Source organism: Ammodytes marinus (genome assembly GCF_949987685.1).
Source record: "Ammodytes marinus genome assembly, chromosome: 15".
Taxonomy (NCBI): domain Eukaryota; kingdom Metazoa; phylum Chordata; class Actinopteri; order Uranoscopiformes; family Ammodytidae; genus Ammodytes; species Ammodytes marinus.
The window spans coordinates 10,500,946-10,521,092 of record NC_137219.1 but is presented as its reverse complement, the minus strand read 5'-3'; the positions used below and the strand labels follow the sequence as shown (position 1 = coordinate 10,521,092).

Below are 20,147 nucleotides of genomic sequence, written 5' to 3'. Positions count from 1 at the left end.
CCGAAAGGTCTGCTGAAAGGTGCAGAAACAATTAAAAATGGAGCACTTCTTTCGCCTGGGAATGCGCCGCGACGCTATTTCACTGCTCCTCCTCACAAAAGGCCATAACTCATCTTTTTAAGCCATTTATTATGCCCCGAAGAGCCATCGGTGGCCCCTCTCTGCCTCATATAGATCATACCTATTCTTTGAACATTAGCTGCCATGCATAAAGACATGTCACAGTTGAACTCTGAGCAGGAGAGGGAGCGCCTGCCTCGGCCCCCACATTGCAGGAGCAGATTCAGGGGGCTGACAAGTGCTGTGGTCCCAGACACTCTATCCTCCGACAGTTAACAATGTTGTGGGGCCTTTGGAGACCCAGACAGGAAGCTAGCCCAAGGGCCACGGAGAGCAACACAAGTTCAGCCTCAAGGTAACGCGCATAAAAAACCTTGAACCCAGTGATTAATCATTTCATATCAAAATACACGTACACTTACGGTGTTGATTCCCACAAAAAATCATGGGAATCTTTTAAATTATTTCAATTCATGAGCTCATTATAAATACATAGATTTTCGACCTTTACAACTGCGACAATGTATTATACCCACATAAATTATAAAAAGTGACGTCAAGGTAAATTGTCATGACATCGGCAGCTGTAGGTGTATATAGTGTACTGTGTTGAATGGGCCTTGAGGCAGTGCATGTTCTACATACTGTATGAAGACAGACGTCCACAAAATAAAACATGGCTACACGCACACACGCACACGCACACACACAAGCCCTCACTCCCTCCAGGAGGCCCTTGCAGCAGTACATGCTTATGCACCCCATCCCCGCATTCTAACGTTTTACAGTGTGTGATTTAGTGTGCTGTATCTGTGAGCAAACAGGCCAAAGCTAACAGCCCTGGAGAAAGCCCACAGATGCACGCCGAAAGTTCACCACAATGTCACACACATAGCTCAGCCTCTCTCAGCGCGGCACAGAGCTCAAGCGGCCCCCCTAAACTCTCATCGTTTCCACGGTCCTCCGCTGCACATGGCCGCCCCAACTCTTAATATGGAAATGTTATGGAAGCAAAACCTAAACATTTACATTAGATGACTTTGGAAATGGGGGGTTACACTCTTCTTTTTTATTCAGCCGGCGTGCTGTATGTATGTTACTGGGGAGGTGAGGCTGAAAAGGGGAGAACAGGGAGAGACCGGTTCGCACAGAGTGGAAGAGAGGCAACCTTCTGAAAAGGTTAAAACTGTACATCAACAGATAAGGCGGCGGCGGCGCGCGATACATCATGTCCCGGGTCTGTCAGGGGAGGCCGAGCACAAATTGAAACAAGCAAAATTATAAACACAAGGGAGCCATGTCGCCAAGGCCTTTCCATACAGTAAAGAAAATAAATGGACTTTGAATCCTACTCAGAATTAATACACGTCGATATACTACAAGGACCTTGAGGTACAAATCTGAGACTAGGAATACAAACAGTAACACATGAGGGGGAAGGGAAACGGTCAGGGGGCCACGAATCAGCCTGATGGCTACAGTATGGGATTCTTAAGAAAACGCTCCAAGCAGCATCCAGACACTATGAAGACCAATTATAGATACCGTATATACAGCATTTGATGCCCTATATTCTACAATATACACTCGGAAGTTTGTGTGTTATAACGCCCCGAGGTAGTGCACGGATGTTTAGTTTGAATTTGTAGGCAAATTATGGTTTATTATGTGGGCTGGCTCTTATTAACCTGGCATGTGCTTATTGCACACACACATGCACACCACCTCTTAAGTCAGAGTCAGCCATCTTCCAATAAACACCTAACTATGTAACGAGTTGGTGAAATTGTTTGTGAAATGTAGCTAATTTCAGCAAGGGGACCACTTGACGAGCCTGGGCGTGGACCGCTGCTGCCAGCCACACTTTGGTTAGTGTTAATGAGCGGGTGGTGGTCGCATTTAAAGCAGGTGCCAAACAGCTCACTGCAGCAGCTTAATGAGAGCGAGGCACTCAGGAAGCAAAAAAACAACGCTCGAGTGGAGAAAAGGGAGTGTTATAAGGGTCTGCCTGCGCGCGCACACACACACACACACACACACACACACACACACACACACACACACACACACACACACACACACACACACACACACACACACACACACACACACACACACACACACACACACACACACACACACACACACACACACACACACACACACACACACACACACACACACACACACACACACACACACACAGCCAAGCCTAACACAGAGCTGAGCCCTGAATTACATCTCTGCATCTTGAATGCACAACCTGTGGACACAAACTGAGCACTTGCACAGATATGAACTGTGAGAGCTAATACAAAATACAATAAAATACAAACTGTACCCTTCAAGCAATGTGCAAACTTGCTTTCTTGATTTTATTTATGCCCTTCTCATTTTTCTGTACAAAGTCTGAGGTTGCTGAAGGTCAGACAGACCCCTCCCCCCCACACACACACACACTAACTAATTCCTACCGAAAACACAGATCAAGGCTAATTTGATCTGCCACATTCGGTGAGAAAAACCTTCACTAAAACCGGCGGCCGAGCACTTCTGCCAAAACACATTACACACCGTGATGAATTATCAATAAAATCAAGACGAATTTACGCTCCACTTTAAAACACCGTCACTTCATTTTACATAGAGCGCAGACCCGCTTTAAACAAACGCCCAGGCAATGATTTAGACAGCGTAAGCCCCTACCTGGGGGTGAACTCTACGTCTCTGAGTTCTCCCCCACAAAGAACTCTTTGTTTTCGGCATCCATACATCAGGTCATGAGGCTCAAGCACTGCCAAACATTTGCTATAGACACTCTTTTCTATGCCTGCCCTGAAATGCAGGTATGGTAACCCGCTCAACTTCTTTTTCGACAGAAAGCATTGGGAGTGATCGGGGTGAGAGTGTATAGAGGAATAAAAGTCTCTCTCTCTGGAGACAGAAGGAATATATACATAGTGAATGATGGAGTCAAAATGAGTGCAATCTTGACAAATGGCCTGTTCTTTCGTGGCGAGTTTTTTTTTTGCAGGGTCAGATGATGGTTAAGTGATGTGTTTGTGTTTGTGTGTGTGTGTGTGTGTGTGTGTGTGTGGGTGGGTGGTGACCAAATGCCTGCATGCCATATGATATGGCTGATCACTGTATACATCCAGCCTGTGTATTTTAATGGCCTCTCGCAGTGTGGCTGTTTGCAGCGAGTCAGCCGGTCTGATGATGAAGACGCCCTGATAACACCAGCTTCCATGCACACAAATAGGATATTTAAAGGCTGTCTCTGCCCGGAGGGGCGTCCACCAACAGTAAATAATCCCTTGCTAGGAACTATACATCCTCCTGTCCATACAGAGCAGGAGTTCAGTGGAAGAGTTAACCTCCCACACACAAGTTATTAACATGACTGGAGCTAACAATAGAAGACCCCTGTCCCCTAACCGCCCCCTTGGTCTTTGTGGGCATGGAAAAAGTTTGAATCTGCTCAGGTTATGTGAACCACAAATTGCAAGGCGGCCGCAAGCACACAATCGTATGTTAAACGAGTCGCACAAAAGCCTACGTGAGAACTGTAATTAATGTGTGGAATAGAGGGCAATAATAAAACAAAACATCTTCCGCCTGGCCCGACATTTTTATGTTGTCTGTCTACGGCGCATGGAAATGGAACGTGACACGGATGTGGTTCGTCTTTTGTCACCGCTGGAGGTAGGGAGGGTGTTTTATGTGTATGTATGTGTGTTTGTGTAGCTTAGTGTAGTGTAGGGTTTAACATTGAGGTGCGGAGGTGTAATGTGTGAGTACCAAGGGTGTGGGAGGTCAGCTCCAGTCGGTGTGGTGTGAGTTATGTGTTGCACTGGGAGCTAATTTACGCTCACTGATGCGAGATACACAATAGCAGAGCATAGAGGATCCCCCGTGCTTTATCTGGTAACCATAGCAACCCACTGGAACCACTATGGCAGGACGTGCCCTCGGCTCTCTGACCTACCACGCTCAACATCCTCTATACCTTCAGCTCAGGAACACTATGATACACACAGCCTGTACTATTTGCATATAGAGATTGAACCCTCGCCAAATGTATCATTATATCATTTATTTTGATATATTATCTTTGTTTGTATGATATAACAACATTTGAGAGATGACTATGGGTGCTTTCAGCGGACACTTGAACACGTACAAATATGAGAAATAATTTGATGAAAAAATTGATTTTTTGTTGTTGTCACTTTCGATTTACCCAGAACATCCAAATAAATTCAGAATCTTAAATCCCTGTTTTTTATAAAGCATGCTTGAGAATTCAGTCATTTATTATGTAATTTAATACCGATATCCACTTAGCATTTTGGGAAAAAAAAATATTTGCACTAGATCAAGATACACAACATTGAGCCATTGTAAGTTGGTTTCAAAAAAAAAAAAAAAAAAAAAAAATGCTCCATGTATTTTAATAATACCTATTTTATTTTATTTTTTTACCCTAACACACCTTAGCTCCCTCTCAATCAGTCTTTATCTCACACTAACAAATTATCACTTCCCCTGAGCTGGGCCTCTCTCACAATCTCTTACCACCTTCTCACACGAACCTAAATCTTATCCACACACACACACACACACACACACACACACACACACACACACACACACACACACACACACACACACACACACACACACACACACACACACACACACACACACACACACACACACACACACACACACACACACACACACACACACACACACACACACACACACACACACACACACACACACACACACACACACACACACACACACGATTGATATCTTGGTTGACGCAGTATTAAATGATTATCTGAATGAGCTCATGAGTTAATAAGCATCAGCCTTATTTTTATTTTCATAGAACAATAGTAAGACAAAGAGCAAGCACCGTCATGCCAACGCCATTTGGTCCTGGTTAGGATCCCTTTTTTCTACACTATCACGCTTCCCAAACATCCTCCAGCCGAGAGGGGAAGGGGAGTCTCAATCAGTGTTTTGGAACTTGCAAAGTCCCTTAACCGAGCATGTCGCCTATCACATTAGCAACACATATCTGAGGGACAAGTGTGCGTGGTGTGTGTAATGCGCACTGGTCCCCCTTTTTAGATCTACGGCGTCACGGTCGGACAAGCTTTGACACACTCTGGTCTGCTTTGGATGAGGAGCGAAACCAAACAAGGTGTGGCCTGGCTCTTGGCTTTGTCTGTTTAGTGTTCAGAAGTCGCTCCAAACAGCATCGGGGGACACCGCACGCCACAAAAACAAACCTATACCGATGACAGCTCCAGAAAACTTCGTATTAGAGTCACGCTGGAATTATGGAGCAACTTATACTTTGGGGGGAAAAAACACTCCTCTTACTCTTTTACAAAAGACCATCACTTTGAAATTCAGCCTTTGCAATATGAAGGTGATAATACAAATGCTCCGTCTCTGGCAGCGTGAGGGTTAACCACATTCAGACGGTCAGAGCTCACCTGATCTTTTCACAGCTATCGACTCCCCATCCTCCATAACGACCCTCTACATCATGGAAATGGCTTGATCTCTTCCGTTATGACACACTGAGTGGGTATTCATTAACACCTGATGCTGATATTATTAAATTATATTACGGCAATGGCTGCAAATGGCGTCGTCTCCTATATCCGCGCTGAAATCATGAGTAGGCAATACTCGTGTCTGTGAGTCTGGAACTCTGGATATAGGTCTAATATATTGTAGATTGCTCGCACTGCACAGGATTGAGATGAGACATTATTTCTGTTACGAGATTAAAAAAGACAAATATATTTTACTGTTTCAAGAGGCCCATTAGTGTCCAAAGCCAAACAATGGCCACAGTGCAAATTTGGAGAGTGTGTCCAGAGAGAGTCTCTGTGGCCTTTGATGAGTCGCCATGTCTTTAAGCTCTGCTTGGAGACAGGAAGCTTCCCGTGGTGGCAGGCTGGCGAGCGGGCTGGGAGTCTGTGCAGACCGAGAGGACGGCGGCGTCAGGGGGATACATGCTCCTTTAACCTGTTATTGTGAATTCCCAGCAGCCCTAGCTGATAATTGCCACCTGTCTCTGGGGGAAACAGTCAAAAGGCAAGGCAGAGGGACAGCCATTTTGTGTCTGCTGATGCTCCTCGCTCCCGCTACAGCCCTTGTTCACGTCCTATAGTCCTGCCCTTAACCCTGGCGGTTAATGTGTTTTCAATTTAGGATGGACCCCCCTCCCCCACTACAGGCACTGCCCTAATCAACAACAGTTTGTACTGTAACCCTATCTGCCCTTGCGAGGGCAGCGTCAGCCCAGCCGGGGCGCCTGTAAACCTGGTGTGTCCGGCAGAAGAACAGTGTTACATGTGTGTGTATATATGTATTGTTGATATCATGTTTATATGTGAGGTCATAGGATGTGTGACTGCTTCTTGGCTGTTTTGTCTTCCACATCTTGTAATGCTATTCAAACAAACATAAAAACACACACACACACACACACACACACACACACACACACACACACACACACACACACACACACACACACACACACACACACACACACACACACACACACACACACACACACACACACACACACACACACACAGCACCTAGAAACACTCTCACACAGGGAAGTTTGCAAGATGCCATAAATCACTTCTAAAAACACCGGCATTCAATGATGAATGTATGAAAAAATAATAAAAGTCAGTGCTCTAGTTTTAAACCTATATTATTTGTGGTACAATTAACATCGGTGAAGGCAGAGAAAATATATAATATAACTATAATATATGAACATATTCAGTTCTTTATGGTTATGTGTTTAGTTTTTTTAAAACATGTACAAATGCACTTTGTATAATTCTTTATAACTCCTTATTTTTGCAGAATAAACATATATATATATTTTTAAATTAAATCTCTCTGGTTCAGGAATAAGTCTTATCTGTTGAATTCTGTTGCCACTTCAATCAGGGGCTGAATCAAAAGTAAGTCATGGAAAGGCAGGTGTGAATGTTTGTTGTGTAGGCCGGCCCATGTATCCAAGAGTAGGACCCGGCCCCAAAATTAGAGCGTGGCCTCTAATGTCTCCCTGGGAGAAAAAAGAGGCCTGGCTTTTGTCCAAGTCAGCACCTTTGGAAGTGCAGTCGTGTTACCACCACTAAATCAACATGTCAGCGCTCAGCCCAGTGAACTTCTTCACCCAGACTTCACCGTTTACAGCTACCCCGCACACCTAATGAATTGGTGTGAATGCCCATCTGTCTGCTACAATGAAAAGGGGAAAGGAGATATGAGGAGAAAGAGGGGGAAATAATATATGTATTTCTTTTTCAGCTGTTGCACACAACCCGCTAAATATGAAGATCATCACCAGACACCGGAAAAACTGCATTTGCCTTTTTTACTTGAGCGGAAAAAATGCTGTATCAAAACAAAAACAGTCCGAATCCAGGTTAAGGATATCGTCGCCATTAACCTTGGCCCCCGGGTCCAAAATGGAACTGTCCCAATTTTGTGTTTGGAAACGGACGCAGGCGAAGGGCTACAGAAAGCTGTGTGCTTACTCGGCAGTCTGTTTACATTCCAGCGGGTAATTTTAGCCCTTGGGGTGGGGGGGCAGATCAGGGGGGCCGACATGTCGTGGGGGCTTGTCAGTGGTCGACGGGCCAGCCGGCGCTTTGGCGGCACCTGGACATGTGGGTGGTACATAAAAACACACACAGACACATAGACCTCCAGCAGACAAATCACTTGAACTGTTATCTGTGTTTGTGCCAATCAATTATTTACCAGGTTTTATAATAGGGAAAATGTAATAAAAAGCCAACTAGCATTTTCTACATAACATAAATGGCCGCTCTGTCTGTGAGTGGACCACTAGACTAGAGTCACAGGCTGACGATAGGGGGGCCTAGTGGAAAACCACAGAAGTGAGAGGGTGTAGTCTTGCTAACAGGCCCACCACTGAGCACCATTAGCTTTGGGCAACACAGGATATCCCCAGTGTTTTCACTGATGATCTGGGGTGCAAATCTAATTTCATTGTCGTTTTTAAAAATTTGCTATGCAAACAAAACAATAATCCCGGTTCAAGAACCGCCGAGGGCTTCTGTGCATGCGTGTTGGGATTTGTCTTTTTTATTACTCCCAGCCCTGCAGTGTCCCTTCAAAGGGCAAGAAGGCAAAACGTCAGTGTGTGTGTGTGTGTGTGTGTGTGTGTGTGTGTTTGCGGCGCTTGTGTGTCAGTGCACGTGTAAGGGAGAAGGCGAGAGAGATAGAGAGAGTGAGGGAGGGAGGGACAGACAGAGAGACTCAGAGCTTATCGAAACTAATTAGGCGAGGGATCAGGATGGAAGTTAAATACTGGGCTACATGTAATGAAAGAAGCAGAGTGGGGGACATCTAGGGGTCAGGCCCACACCAAACAGTGGTCCTCAGGCAATCTGGTATTGATTTTCACTCGTTTGGGGATGAAGGTGGACAGGGGGGAGGGAGGGGGGAGCATGGAGGGAGAGAGGGAGAGAGAGGGGACGGGGTAAAAGGCAGTAGTGCAGAGTCTAAGGGTCTTGTGAGTTGTCAACTTGACAGTTTAACCCCTTTTGGAGAAGAGCAAACAAACACGGGGATCTCCTGGGCTGACAGCGTTGATCTGTCATAGCGATGACACTGCAAAGCCCCGCACAATGCCCACACGGGAGAAGAGAGAGGGGAGGGAAAAAGAGAGAGAGAGATAGAAGGGGGTGGGGGGGGGGGGTTGATACAGATATGCAGAGGCACATTCCTTAAGCCTATAGAAGATAGAACTGTGATCTGCTTAAGACCTGTGGAAGCCTGATCTATGGATATCTGCATCTTAAAGCATTCAGAAAAGAAAAATTCAATACCTAGACGAGGTTTCCGTTGCTCAATTTTAGAAAAAATATAGACTACAATATGAATCAATATCTGCATGCCATTGCTTATTGATGGTGTTCTGTCAACATGCTGAATGAGGGAGCACACACAGAGGGGTTTACCAAAAGGGTTCCATTTTGGTCTTTTCCCCAAGTTTGGGTGTTTCTGTTGAAGCAGTAACGGGTGATTGTCCACAACCTTAAAGACACAGACACACAGATGTCGGCGCTCTTCTCTTGTCACTCAATCTGTGCAGGGCCGTCACCCCAAGCACCTTGCCTCTCATGTCCTTAAACACTTGAAGACCCCTTTTCACTTTTCCCCCCCTTTAGACTGCCTCATCGCTTTGTCACATTGCCAAAGGGGGACTCCATTAGCCTGGCCATGCATAGAGCCCTCAGCTTCCACTTATACTTAACACACACATACACACACACAACCAAAAACACACACACACACACACACACTCACTCACACCCACCGAGGGAGGGAAAGGAGGGAGGCTGATACTCACTCGCTAAGGCTGTCCACATCAAATTAGAGTGGCCCCTATTGTCCCTATTACGGCCCTGGGAACGCTCCATCATGACGGATGCTACGGGGTCCCTCACTTGTCAGGAGTTGTCAGACTAGATAGGGAGTCTGGATACACACGGCTGACAGGTAATCTTAATGTCTTCAATTAGCCCAATTAGGCCTGTCATAAACAATTCGATAAGTGCTCGACCAACACAAACAGATAAAACGCATGCACGGGCACACATGGGACGTACATACACACACCCGCATGCCGCACGGTCTGCGGGGTATTAATGAGAAGGGTAATGGGTATATCAGCGGACGGTTGACTTGTCTTTTGTTTCGAGGAGGGGTGTGTTGTGCCCACACATCCCCTTGCTCTCAGCTGTGCACTGCTGGCCGCTACCTGGTCAGTTCAAATTGTACTATCTCCTTTCATTAGCGCATCTCCGGCTGAGAATCTGAAAGGCCGTGACAAAATTCATTTGAGACGAGTGGGAGCAGATTGCCTGAAGCAGGTGCTATAAGGGAGATAAAACAAAAAAAGCAGCAGCTTTGAGTGTGACCTGCGTGTGTGCATGTATGTGCGCGTGAGAAAAAGGCTTTGCCCCGGTCTTCACATTCTGTTAGTTTCCCTGCTATGGTAAATGGGTAATGACACAAAGGTGTTTTTGAAAAAAGAAAAGACCAGCAGGTACCAGAGAGGAATCAGCCCAGCGCACACTTGAAGCGTTTACCAAGCTGCGGTGAAATCTAAATATTGTTTCTAGCGTGACTAAACAGGCCAACACCTTTCTGTGGAGAGGCTGTGCGATAGCTAACATTGTTTGATTTGGTCTCTCCTTTATGATATCTTATCGCAGAGCACCGGCGACACCCACACTACATCCCCCTGCTTTTGTCCTCTAACCGTTTCTTTAAAATTCATCTATTTGCTTTCACTATCGATATCTTTCCCCCCTTGAGGTATACGCTTGACACGTTTCAGCAACCGCAAAGCACAAGCTAATGTTTAGGACAGAGATTCTGCAGTTTGCAAACACAAGACCCGAGCAAAGTTAGCATCAATATTTGAACAAGAACTTGACATCAACACTGCCTTGATCTTATGTACAGAGGGCCTTGAAATGCCCCGCGTTAAGCAACAAAGCTGACACTTTCAATGCAGCGCTCATAGACTAGTCCCTGGGCATTCAAGGAAATGTTTTACAAAGGCAAGAAAAAATATAAACAACATACAAGAATTCAGTTAAACCCGAGGCAATATGCTGAATGGTGAATCCGCAATACTTTTTTCCTGAAAAAGGAACAAAACTATACATTAAGTGCTTGTGAGGTCAACCCACCAATTAGAACAAAGACAAGATTTGCAACGAAGGATTTACATAACAAGTTCTGAAACTGTGTTGGTTGTAACACATTAGGGATACCTTGAAATTTTCATTCAAGGAGTCGTCACAATGGGACCAGAAGTTCCCGTCAAACCAACTGCTATCCGTAGGATCTGTGATGGACATCTAACTCTATAATGATTTTTACCTCAAGTGACTGCTGGAATGCCATCCAAGGAGAAAAAAAGAAAGAAAGAGAGAGAGAGAAAAGCCGTCAATGTGGAAGTTGTAATGGGAAATTGCTCTTGGCAACTATTTGTTCAGGCACCCGATTTTTTTCATCTTTATGCCAACCCAGTGAGCCTCCATTGGAAAGCAGGGCAAGTGCCCCTAATGAGTAATCTATTTCAAAGCAGTCGTGTCTGGGCATGACAGTTTACTGAGAGGCTTGAAGAACTGGTAATTACCAGTGTTACGGGGCAATTAATGCATATTACACTGCGGCACTCATGGCGGTGACTGTCAGCTCCCCAATAAAAATGAGCACTCTTCAGCTAAAGGGTGACATTAATTGGGCCCTTAATGACTATGCACAGGAACCAAGCCAAATAGGAACAAAACAGGGGACTCGCTCTGACTCCAGCAGAGGGTAGGAAATTGGACTAAAAATGAGATTAATTGCTGTTTAGAAAAAAAAGACGGGAACAAATGTGGTGAGGGGAAGGGGAAGAAAGAGGTTGGAATTATAGGGTGCAGAGAGCAAGAGGCTGGCTCATACAAATGACAATTCAATTAATTATTTTATACTGTATTTTTCTATACCTTAAGGAGTGCAGACAGGCCTCAGGCTATGTACAGGGCTTTGCCTTGATGGGGTGCTCATTGTGTAAACAGTTACATGTACCATTTCCCAAAGCACCGCACACAGCCTCATGTTGAATACGCTCAATATAATAAATACATCTAAAATCTTCATTTAAGTGAAAGAAAGCCTTCCCAAATAACACAAGAAGGCACATGAGAATGTGAAAGCTGTAATGAATGTAGACCAGATCAGGTAGTATTGAGAGTTTCTGGGTTGCACACTTTCCTATAAATCCTAAAAGCCTTATATATGTCTTTCCGCTTAAAGCAGATCATAAAGAAATGTAAAGTAAATCTGCCAAATTGCAGGCCTCACACCCCCAGAAATGTTTGTTTAGAAGGAGATCAAGGATGCATACTGAAGACATGAAGTAATTCCGCTAAAGCTAGGCACCACCTGAATATGCAAGCCCACAAATCATGAAAAATATCAGCATGCAAAACATGCCGTCATTTGCATGCATTTTTGATTCTGGATTTCCGCGCTATTTAAATATGCAGTTAGAAATAGTCCAGCGCTGCCTCTCGCGCTGTCACGCTGCACACTCACACTGTCATTGGTCCTGATAGAACTCTTCCGCTTCAAAGGGAGCTTTGCAATGGAGAGGAGAATGAGCAAATATTTGAATTGCAAAAACACATCATCTTGTGAGGGGAGGAAAAATTCGAGACAACTTTTTAGAGTCAAAAGACAACCCCAACCCCCCCAGCATGCTAACCCTCTGCACGCAGCACACAGAAAAAAAGGCAACATATTCAAAGCGTAAGCACTCTCCTCGCTAATTTACCATATCCACATTTGTGTAATGAGATGTGACACATTTTAGAGAGGATTGCGGGAAAAAAAAACTTTAATTTGAAGAGAGAACCATAAAATGTTTAAGCTGCCTCTGTATTTAACTGAAATCCATCGCACAAATCCAGGTTCTCAGACAAGCTGACATGGCTTTGATTACGGACTGGAGTGTAATTAGCTACTTAAGCTATCCCCTGGTATAGGTTGGAGTGAGCACTACCACCACTGTAGCTATGTTTTTTAGCATTACTAAAAAAGACCTGTTAAGATTGTACAGGAATACCTTTACCCTGTGAATTTAGCACAGTAGACGGTTTACAGACATTTAAATGCAATCACTCCAGGAGGATATTCTCAACGGCTTACAGTTCTTTGCAGAAGTTAGTGGGAAAAGGAAAGTGCAATAAATAATCTTCATGACAAATCAATAACATGACTCATTGCATATTCGCAAGTATGTATTCCCCAATTTGGAGCCAGGATAAATAGAACAACTCCGCCAAAAGTTACAAGTCTAGCCACGAAGGCCATGAAAAACATCAGCAGCAATAAATACCCATCTTCAGACATCTGAAAAATCAACACGGTGCAGGAAAAACTGTGTTTATGATTGTACATTTATTTACCAAAGGCTGAGAACTACCTTGAATTTTAAACCTGTGGGGAAAGTGTGAGTGTCTAGTCTACAACGCATGCTCAGAAAAAGTCCTTTACATTTAGAGAATGTCTGCAAAGTAAACTGAGGAAAGACAGCAAATCAGCTGCGGGTTAAAAAAAATTAAAACAAAAAATTCAAGGCTACAATTTTTACAAGCTTAATCAAAGCTTTAAGTGTAAGACAAGCAGTTGTGGATTTCATACAATAATTAGGAGGATCAAATGGAGTTTACACTGTAACCTTAATTCTAAATGATATCTTAAAATATGAGTCAACCTGTAATCATAAAGTCTTTAAATGATTAATACTCGGCCTCTCTTCTTAACACAGCGTTATAGCATTACCCAGAGGTCCAGTGCACAACCCCTCCTAGGGGGCCTCAACTCCTCTGCGACTGGCCTATACGTGTAGACAACTTGGAGACAGGTCTGAGCAGAAATCAAACCTGGATGATGGATAGCCTTACTGCACAATGACCTCTGTCACTGGGTTCTTGCCCTAAATCAATGCTGGCCGATAAGGGCCCTGCGCCAGCGCTCACCTTGGTATGTTCACCAGCGAGACCTTATCTATGGCAGGAGGAAGTGTGAGTAATAACTAAAGACAAGCCACAACCAAACCACTAACCCCACCTTGTCAAACATAATTTAGAATGTATATCCCCCTCTACCCGCTAACCCACCCTTCTCCCGCTGCTCTTAAAACCAGTAATTATGAGAAAAAGAAAAAAAAAAAAGATTGGGGAATGTGTGTTTGGGAAGATTAACCTGTTGTAGGATTGTGGGAGAGCTTTGTACATATCTTTCACAAGGAAAGCTGAGAGAGCGATCATAGGACTGAGGTCTGACATTCCATCTACTTTTTGATACACTGGCATTTTCCATACACAATCGTTCACAAAAATATATAAATAAGATTCTTAAATTTCACGGTGGTCAAGGTCTGTGTGGAGCGGCAAAAAGCTTTCAGTGATGCATACAGGGAGAGGTCGCAGGTCCAAGTTGAGACGAGGGCTGACAGGAAGTAGGAGCAAAGACTTTATGAAGATTACAGCATTTGAGAACCCTGAGACCTTTCAATTGTTTTTCATTTGAGTGTGTTTGTGACTAAGTGTGTGTGTGTGTGTGTGTGTGTGTGTGTGTGTGTGTGTGTGTGTGTGCGGAAAGAGACACAGAAACAGAGAGCAGGGCGAGAGAGCGAGTGAGCGTGCTTCCAGGCAGTCACATCAGAATGGAGAGAGAGACCAAACGTGACATCAAACGTTGCAATTAGCTGACCCCTTTCTCCAAGAGTCAACGTTTTGAGAAGGCACTGCCTTTTAAAAGCCTGATTAAAATATGTTTGCTTTCTCATTCAAAATGACATTTGACAAGGTTAGCAATATTTCAACTAACTGAGAAAACATTCTTGTGGCCGTAATCCTTTTTTTTCCACCACTTTCCAGGCGTGCAGGTAACCTCGGAGTGAGTTTCCCATGAACTCGCCGCTTCAATTTAAAAACAAAATCGCAGAGGGGGGGGGGGGGGGGGGGGGGAGAAAAAAAAGAAGGAAGTATTTTGGCGTGTTTTGTTTCACTAGAGCAGCTGAAGCTAAAAGTTTTTTTTTCGCGATCATTATTCAGAGAATTGATCCCCTTTCTAATTCAAACCACGGCCAATATTTAAAACAGAGCGGGTATAGTATTTTCTTTTTAACCGCAAGCTCTGTCCTTAGCAGGCACTCAAAGGGGGCTGAGGAACTGTCAGCAGCTCCGGGGATAGAGTTGCTCTGGACTGTTAAACCCCCTCATCACCAAATTAGGAAAGGTGTAATCTGTAGTCCAGTGGCTTCTCCAATGGAAGAAGTAAGGAAGATTAAATTCAATGTATTTGTAATGTATTAAACATATGTCGTAATATATATATATATATTTTTTTTATTCAAATGTTTTTAAAGGGCTTCAAATAGTCAGCAAACTTAAGTAAACTAAATATAGATAGTGTCTGCCACTGTCTTGTCAGTGTGCATTGGTGACAAAACAAGCTGAAGACAAGCGATGAATAAGGGCAAGATATCAGAACTGTTCAGGCCAAAAACTCTGGTCTAAACTTAATCGTTTTCACATCCATTCCAGTCGCAAGGAGAAGAGAATGTGACGTGTCGGGGGCCGGTCAGTGAGCCAGCCAGCCAGCCCAGGCTTATAGCTGCAGCTGTGCTCAAATTGAAGTGGCACTTTCTATCAGAGGCCTTTCGCCAGACAGCTCTATTCTGCCCTTTCACTTGTAACCCTTATGACACACAGACGCCCATTACAAAAAGAGTGGTCATTTAAAAACGCACGGCCGTCATCGAAGAGACAGATTCTGTTTTTTGTTGGAATTTTTTTTTTACATGGGGGAGGATTCATAGTGCGAACGTGCCAGCTGATAGAGATATCACTCAAAATGAGAAAAAGATTCCTCCCGACGTCTCCGTGGCGGCCATTCAAACGGTGGGGCGGCTCAAAGCCCACCCCAACTCTGCTGCCGAGTATGTATTTCAACTTGTTCAGAAATGTACGCCTCTGTTATCTCGCCGCGGTCCAAAAAATAAAAAAAAGGATTAGGTTTCGTCGTGGCGTTTTGACTTTCCGCCTGTGATGAAACGTTACATCGACAGCGGACGAAGTTTGGAATTTTCGGATCATATCATTACTCCTGTTTAACTCCTTAAGCCCCCTTGTCACAAAGCTTTGCTTTATGGGAAATCATTTAAATACATTATAGAGAGAAAAAAGAAAAAACACATATAAGCATTGTTTAACGCACGAGAGTGGAAATAATATATTAGCCGTCATATTGAGTGCATATTTTTTATTCTTAGAAGTTTTAATAGGGTTCAGTGGCCAAATGCTTTTTTTTTTCTATAATCATTTACAAACCTGAAAGAGCTCGCGGAGAGATGAATCCGCTGACCTGATAGATCTCGTACATTAACCCCCAGAATTGATGAGCAAAGAAAAAAAAATCAGAAGGTCAGCTCTTGGACACGGAGCCCACCTCATGTGTCTTTGATTACACACTCCCCACTAAAGGGATAGGCAGGCAGAGAGATGTTTAAGCTATCAGGCAATCAGACCGCCGCGAGACGTGAAACTCAAACCAGAGGGGAGAGAGTGCTGCCTGGGAAACAAAGATTGGTTGAAGAAGGGTCCTGACGAAGCTCTTTAACAAAAGCCAGGCACAGTAAGCAAAAAAATAAAAAATAAATAAAAAAGACTCAGATGTGCTAGCTTGTATCTCTTTCAATGGTCCTGGCAAACAAACACAAGTGAAGTGAATTAATACTGAAGTACAAAAGCAAAAAGTTCACAAAAACAAATAAGGCTTTTCATCTGGTATTTAAATTCAATACATTTTACAGTGCATCAATCAAAAATGCCATGAGGTACAATCAGATATACTGTAGGTCTCTTATGCAGTGAAACAAACAATTCAAACCATACATCTATGTTATTTTGGGGAGGAGGAGGATGATGTCAGACTGTTCTGTTAAGGGGAAAAAAAAATCCCAGTTTAAGTAGAAAGCGATGGGCGCAAATTCAGAACAGCATTGCCGCTTTTGACGTCATTTATTGTGGAATGGCTACAGGAGCTGATTGGTGTTTGACGTGATGTGGCTTTCTACAGACTTGACAAGTTTATCTTTTTTCTCTTATTCTATAAAATAATCTTTCTTAACCGCTTTGTCCAAGAAAAGGGAAAGCCTAACCCCCACAGGCTCAGAATATCAAAAACGTTTTTTAAAATAACCAAAAGCATTTTATCAAGATGTTTCCACAGTCGATACTGAAAACTACACTACCACAAACGCAAGTGAAGCACACATCCACTGTATGCGTGTTTTGTAGGGGATCACATTTTAGCTAGTAATATATTTGTTCCAGGTTATCACGGTTTACATGGAAAATGATTTTCTACTTCTTTGAATGTACAGAGAGGGGAAAAAAAGAAGGTGAAATCATGGGGAAAAGACAGAAATAAGCATGGTTGGCAGAGAAAGAAAACAAAAACAAACCATCAAGGTTATGTGAGGGACAGTGGGCCTATAAAAAGAAGCCCACTGTCTAGATTATCTATAAGGAACCACTTATCACAAGCAACCAGCTCCACACAGTGACTGATGGGCCTCTGCAGACCATGGGTACCAGCACATTATCTGGTACACACAGAGGTTGCTCTTTAAATACAAAAGGCAGAAATATGACGCATTGTTTCCTCCGCTGTCACTCGGTAGAAATGATTCTATTTATTCTTGGGTCTGAAATAGAAAGGAGTGTTTACCGTGTTTTTGTGAACAGAAATAAACAGTACAATGGAGACCAAATGAAAGCAAAGATAAATTGGCCAAACGGAACCAGTGATTTGTAGCATTTACAAGAGCACTGATTTAAACCCTAGCATATCTCCTAAAAAGGTTCAAATAATGGTCATGTGTGTAATGCTAAAATCTACAACAATCACGCACAAGTAAACCTAAAGTATATATGAAGCAATGCTACTCATCTCCTTCACAGAATTAAGCATTTTAATTTGGGCAGAGTTGAGATTATTTTAAAGCAGCTGTGGAGGTGCATGAAATGAATATATCCAGCAGATACTGTATATAAGGTGCACACAGGTCTTCATGGCAAGCACCATGTATTGTGTGCAAACACGGTGTGTTTATTTAGGCGATCTCTGTGTCAAAAAGGAAAACACTGCCAGGTTTACGTCACTTTGGGCGTAATGTGGAGCTGAATGTCTTTTGGGGTTCAAGCCGCCATTGAAATTCTCCTGTTTGGTGGAGATTTAAAAAGAGCGGCCATTCTAATTCTTGCCCAAGACTCTCTGTACTTCTGACAAATGCTGCTGCTGACTGACTTCTTCCTGAAGGTCAGTGTAGAGGAAGAAAAAAAGAAGGGCATAGAGGCAACTAGACAGAGAAAATGAAGGGGGGAAAAAGTGATGATATACATCGTGAAAGCTGACAAAGTGTGCGTTAATGTGTAAAAAAAAAGAAAAAAGGAGTTCCATAGAAAAACAGGAATTCGTGGAGACGACATGCTCGCACTTCATTTTACTGGAGGCTTTCTTCTCCATCTCACAGTGTCACAGGCGAGCAGAAAGACAGGAGGGAGAGGAGAAAAATATCGCCGGGGTGCCGCTTTCTGTCCCGCTCCTCGTTTATACACACACAGCGGCCGTGTCAAAGCTGCTCTCACGCTCAATGGCAAATGACAAATTTGGATAATGCCCACACACACACATACAACAACCCCGGCCTACAAAAATAAATAGGGAGACATGGAGGCTTAAGCAGAGCTAAATCCTGGGGCTTGCCGGAGACCTGAGAGTGCGGATTACACCCCAGACGCCTTAAACAATGCACCCAAATGTGCATCCTTAAAAGCATGAAATCCTTGAAGCATCAGAGCCCGACTTGTCATTTGCCATTAATATTCCATAGTTGCTTGTGCTCAGAGAGGGGGGGGGGGGGGGGGGGCGCATTGCACTTCGGTGTGCTGCTGATGTGCCCTTAAACAAACACTTGCAAAGGCCCTAAAGGAACCACCATTGTGGATATCTATTTTTCTAGCTGTGAAATATTCTACGGGAGGATGTCATAACAAAGGAAACAATAAAAGGGGGCCACGTTCCTGCACTGCATGGGGTATCCATCCATAACTATAAATAGGAGGAAGGCAATGTCAGAGGGGCTTTTGCTTTGCCAGAAAAACAGATATTTGCCCCTTTACAAAAAGAGAAAATTAAGCTTTGAGTTATTATTTAAAGGCCACTATTGCAGATAGAAGATTTTTTATTCCCCCCCCCCCCCCCCTTTTTTTTCTTGTTGAGCACATATCTGACAGTAAGGTTGAATAAAGAATGGCAGGGCACAGGTCTTGAAGGTGTCACATTGTCACCCCCAGAATGTGCCAGTACCTGTCCTGGGGGATTGGCCCTGTACTGTCCAGCCTCATTGGATCAGCAGCAGACACAACCTGTGGGCGTTCTCTCTCTCTCTCTCTCTCTCTCAGGTGACATCCCCTACCTGCTCTGGCTCTATGATGGCCCTGCCACTACTGAGGCTTACACAGACACACGCCGCACACACAGACACACACACACACACACTCACTCTCTCTCTCTCTATATATATATATATATATATATATATGCACAAACTATTTGATCTAAGGATCTAGGCATAAACCTTGGTTCAAGATAAAGGAATAGTGAGCTGAATTATAATACAATAAGGGTCGTCTACAACACATATCATTACACTGCACTAATTAAGCATTCCTCTCGTTACTGTTTTGGAAAGTTCAACAAAGAAAATGATGGACACATCCATTAAAAAAAAGAACGGCAATGAACAATCTTGAATCCAAAAATTAATTTCATGTCGCAAAATGGATTGACGGTTCTGAGAATATAAGAGAATTAGCGTGCAATTTCTGATGTAAAGTCTACACAGCATACAGTTCCGGATATAATTGGAAAAAGTTCACAAAGACCTCAACATGTCAAATTTCAGCTGTGTCGACGAGTATAAAAAATTGCATAAATCTGATTTTTTGTTTGTTCATTAGCCAATGTGTCAGCTCGCAGATTAGTTATGTTGTGGGAACATGGTGAGAGTCCTCAGAATTATGACTTCCTCATTTACTGTAAGTTTGCTTACATTATGTGCACCAAAAAAAAAAGTGGCACAGCAAAGGAGCAGCACCAATTTCATTTGCACAAAAAAAAGAAAAAGATTTGAACGAAGGCCATTTTGAAGTATGAGAATCATATGTCGGTAATTATGGGAGGACATTAATTATGTACATTACAACAAGACTTTAAAAGTATAGTATAACAAAGGAGCCAGAGGAAGCACAATACATGTGCGTGCCGTGCATACAAGTCTCAACAAATTTCCAAGTGGTCAAGCCAGATGATGTATAATGGCAAACCCAAAAGTCTTAACCCCCATTTCATATGAG

General features: G+C 43.5%; 1 protein-coding gene across 1 annotated transcript in view; it reads right to left on the bottom strand.

Annotated features, from left to right (window-relative positions):
• Positions 1 to 20,147, bottom strand: part of cdin1 (CDAN1 interacting nuclease 1) — a 54,869-nt gene that overhangs the window by 2,206 nt on the left and 32,516 nt on the right. The window lies entirely within an intron of this gene.